The sequence below is a fragment of the Ascaphus truei genome, chromosome 11 (assembly GCF_040206685.1).
Source record: "Ascaphus truei isolate aAscTru1 chromosome 11, aAscTru1.hap1, whole genome shotgun sequence".
Lineage (NCBI taxonomy): Eukaryota > Metazoa > Chordata > Amphibia > Anura > Ascaphidae > Ascaphus > Ascaphus truei.
In genome coordinates, this window is record NC_134493.1 from 7,246,881 (window position 1) to 7,251,799 (window position 4,919).

At 42.1% G+C, this 4,919-nt stretch overlaps 1 pseudogene; it reads right to left on the reverse strand.

Annotated features, from left to right (window-relative positions):
* Positions 1-2,399: 2,399 nt before the first annotated feature.
* Positions 2,400-3,846, reverse strand: LOC142463649 (E3 SUMO-protein ligase KIAA1586-like; annotated as a pseudogene).
* Between the last annotated feature and the right edge of the window lie 1,073 nt (positions 3,847-4,919).

Consider the following 4,919-nt stretch of genomic DNA (forward strand, 5'->3'; position numbering starts at 1 on the left):
TCTTTTATATGTCGAGAATGCACACCGCTTAGGCCCCCGCCAAGCCCGCTGGTCGTTATTTTTCTCCAGGTTTAATTTTATCTTGTCTTACATTCCCAGCACGAAGAACGTCAAGGCGGATGCCCTCTCTAGACAATATTCTTCTGAAGAGAGACCGGAGGAAACTACCGAGTCCATCCTTCCCAAGCAAAAGATCCTTGCGGTCGCTGCTTTCAAGAATCTGGAAAGGATCATCAAATCTCAAAAACATCTTCCTAGGGATCTCAAGGTACCGAAGGACACCTTGTACGTGTAGCCCAAGTTCATTCCTGAGATTCTGGATTGGGGACACACTTCCCGTTCGGCAGGACATCCGGGATACAAAAAAACTTTGGACCTCATCCGTCGCACCTTCTGGTGGCCCAATATGGCCAAGTCCATCCTTGAATTTAGTCGAGCCTGTTCGGTATGTGCACGCAGTAAGGTTCCTCGTCAGAGACCCCATGGTCTTATTTTGCCTTTACCCATCCCGGAGCGCCCCTGGTCCCACATATCCATGGACTTTATTGTCGAATTGCATAGGTCAAATGGCATGAACACCATTCTAGTAGTGGTGGGTCGGTTTTCCAAGATGGCACATTTCGTTCCTCTCAAAGGATTACCCTCCTCACCCGCCCTAGCCGATATTTTCTCCAGAGAGATTTCCCAGATCCATGGCATTCCAACATCCATCGTATTGGACAGAGGCTCTCAATTTGTTTCCAGATTCTGGAGGACCTTCACCGGAAGACTGGGCATTTCTTCCTCCTCTTCCTCATGATAACACACTCAATACAATGGGCAGACTGAGTGGGTTAATCAATCTCTCGAGAAGTACTTGAGGTGTTTCGTCTCAGACTCCCAGGATGACTGGTCGGAATTACGCCCCTGGGCTGAGTATGCCTTTAATTCCTCCAGGATTCCACCCAGCTCGCCTGCCCATTTCCAATATCTCCTATGGAGTACCAGCCATGGATGAGCACATCTCCCGCTTATAGGACTCTTGGGCTAGAATTCAATTGGCACTCCAAAAGTCCTACCAGACTTCGAAACTCCAGGCTGACTGTCGTCACTGACCTGCACCCAACTACAAGCCAGGGGATAAGGTTTGGTTGTCTACCAAAAACATCCACCTCAAGGCCCCTTCCGCTAAATTGGCACCTAGGTTTCTGGGCCCATTTGCCATCATGGAGCAGGTAAACCCGGTTGCCTTCCGCCTTCAGTTACCCCAAAGCATGAGAATTCCTAATGTTTTTCACTCATCACTTCTCAAGCCGTTCATCTCCAGTCCCCTCTTTCCAGACCACACTCTTAAACCAGATCCAGTGATCATACAGGGCAACGAAGAGTACGAGGTCCAAGCTATACTAGACTCCCATCTCTCGAGGGGTAAGGTTCAGTTCTTTGTCCATTGGAAGGGTTTTGGATCCGAAGATAGGTCTTGGGTACCTCTCAAAGACATTCATGCACCAGGACTTCTTAAAAGCTTCCGTAAGAAGTTCCCATCCAAACCGTGGGAGGATCGTCCTGAGGCCGACCCTGAAGGGGGGGGGGGGGTACTGTGAGGATTCGGGGGTCACGACGCCCGCAGCATGACCTCCCCTCACCTCTTGTTGCACCCGCTGCTGCAGGGCGTCCCCCTCGCCGATCCCGTCCGGTCCCCGTGGTTGGGTGACTCCCTCCTCGTCCCTGGCGGGCGGCCGCTGTTCCGCAGGCGGCTGGGGCCATGGCGGCTGCTGCTCATGGGCGCACGCTCCCCCTCGTTACGGAGCACGCGCCGGATCAAGTTAATTTATTCACTGCTTCTGCAGTGCGGCCACGCCCCCAACTCACACACAGCCTACAATCATGCCCCAAAACCAGTGGTGGGATTCAAAAATTTTAGCAACAGGTTCTCTCTCACCGGGGGGGGAGAGAGACCGGGGAATGGGGGGGGAGAGAGACGAGGGGAGGAAGGGAGGGACAGAGGGGTGGGGAGAAATAGAGGGGGGGGGGAGAGAGACAGACCGTAACGCCCTTTTACAGTGAAAAATTAAAAACAACAATATTTGATTGAAATAAATGATTTATTTGCCTTCCTTAAAATATTTCCATATTGCTAGTTAATTCTCATTATACTGTTTCTTTCGCCCATGTTTCACCCTATTGTCATCGGCTTTGTGGTTAATTCTCAGCCATGTTTGCACTGAAGGAGTGGGGTCCCAGGAGTCCAATGGGAGGCCAATCATATTGTCGACAAATTTGCAACATTCTGAACTGTGAGGCGGCTTCTTGTATCTGAATATATATTATTCATTGTAGAAAACTCTCTTTCTGCCTCCGCAGAACTAGCAGTAATGGTATTGATGATATTTTTTGCCTGTTGTACAGTATTTGGAATCTCATGGTTGGTCGATTTTTTTAGAAATTTCCACGTAGTCTCGGAAATCATTGATGTTGATTTCATGATGAAAGAGTTTGTTGAATTCACACAGTTTTTCTTCGGCGGCTTTCCAAGGAACAACAACTTCATCAATATTCCAACAATCTGGCTCTAGTGTGTTAACTATTTCATGAATTGTACTATCACTAATTTGTGCTTTGTATCCTGATTTTAAGTGATCAATGTCCATCAACCTGGCTTTCATATTACTGATAACTGCTTCCAGTAGTTTTTGACGAGGAAGATTTACATATTTTTTATTCCCAACAAAGTTAATACATTTAAAAGCGTCAGAATTTATGGTAGGATCAACTCTCTTTTCAAAGTTTCCACGGCTTTCTTTGAGCATTTCAACTGCCCTAATGGATCTTTTTATACATTTTTCAGCTCTTACCAAATTTAAATTTCTGTTTTGAAGGTCATTAGAAAGTAAGGAAATTTCTTGCAATATATCTATCATTAATGCTAAATCGTCTATGAAGAATCTGTTGCAAAGACGTGAAGCCATTCCAGAATATTGTTCATGTGGATAAAAATATTTATATAAAGCTGAATAAGCACACCATACAGCAAGTGTTGACCTTAAACTGCAAGCAGCCCATCTTGGTCCCAAAACTTAAAAAATCTTTGTAATTTCTAGTGCAAGTTCTTGAGAAATTTTGAAAAGTGCCATTTGATTTTTGTTTGATTGGTGAAAAATCGTGTATATTTTATCTATGAAGATTTTGAAGTGATTCACCTGTTTTATTTCAGTGATAAAATCATCTAACACAAGTTGCAGACGGTGATTTAAACAATGCCAAATGATGATGCCTGGAAAGTCTTTAGTAAGTCTGGTGCTCACAACCAAGCATTACACTTGCACCATCAGAACAAAATGCAACCAAATTACTTCTCAAATATCCAATATCAAATCCAACATCACACAAACTTTTTAACAAAATTTTGTGTATAGTCTCAGCATCCTGTGCTTCCAACTCAATCAAATTGAGGAAAATTGTAGGCGATAGATGACAATCTTCAACTTTCACAAAAATTATGATCACTGCTTTATTAGATATGGTTGAAGCTTCATCCATGATGACACAAATTTTTAATTTTTTGTCTATTATTTGAGTAAATATATATTTTTTAATTTCTCTTGCAATGTGATCAACTATTTTTACAGCAGTTTTACGAGAATGGAGTCCCACTCCCAGATCTAAACCATTCTTTGCTTGCAGTTCGATCTCATCTTCAATGTCAGAAAATGGCCTATTTCTTTTTGCTAAGCTGTAAACTGTATTCAAGACTTTACATGTAGAGATGATATATTTTTGGTTAATTTTGGTAATTACATCATCAGTACGACATTTCAGTTGTGCCACACATATACCGTGTGTCTGTGATGAAAAGTGTTCATTCATTTTTTTCCGGAGAGAAGCTTGCTGGACGACTTTATTTTTTTCTGATGCTTCAGGATGGAGGGGGGAGGGGAATGAAACAGATAATGAACTAAATGGAATAGATGAGGATACAAGGTGGTATGGAGGTAGAATGAGGGCAAGTGCAAGTTTGACAAGCAGTGAGATACCCATAGTAAATAGAGATAATACTAGAAAACTTCTAAAGACTAAACCAAGTGGGAGCAGAAAGGAAGGAGCAGATAAGATAATAGTACAGGCTGAAAAAAAACTTAAATGCATGCTTGCTAATGCAAGGAGCCTGACAGATAAAATGGGGGAGCTTGAATTAATAGCTACAAGGGAGCAGTATGATATCATAGGCATTACTGAAACATGGTGGGATGAAACTCATGACTGGATAGTTCATTTAAAGGGGTATTCTCTTTTTCGGAAGGATCGAACAAATAGAAGGGGAGGTTGAGTATGTCTATATGTTAAACCAGATCTAAAACCTATTATAAAGTATGATGTCTATAAAGGGAATGATGAAAATGTAGAAACCTTGTGGATAGAAATTAGCAGTGGAGGTAAAAGTATAAAGAAAATGTTTGTGCGAATATGCTATAAACCACCAAATATCTGTGAGATTGAGGAAGCTAAAATACATTTGCAAATGGAGAAGGCATCAAAACTGGGTAATGTTTGCATAATGGGGGATTTTAATTATCCAGACATAGACTGGGGCAATGAGATTAGCATTACAACAAAAGGAAACAGGTTTTTGGGGGTGCTTAAAGATAATTATATGACACAAATTATTGAGGAACCAACCAGGAGAGGGGCAGTTCTGGATTTGGTCATATCAAACAATGTAGAAGTAATAACAAATATTCAAGTCCTGGAACATTTGGGTAACAGTGATCATAACATGGTCTCATTTGAAATAAATTATCAAAAAACAGATTACTTGGGTTCAACAAAGACTTTAAACTTTAGAAAGGCAGATTTTAATAAACTGAGGTCTAATCTAGTAGTAATACAATGGGATGATATTTTGCAGGGGAAAATGTAGAAGATAAATGGGCAGTCTTTAA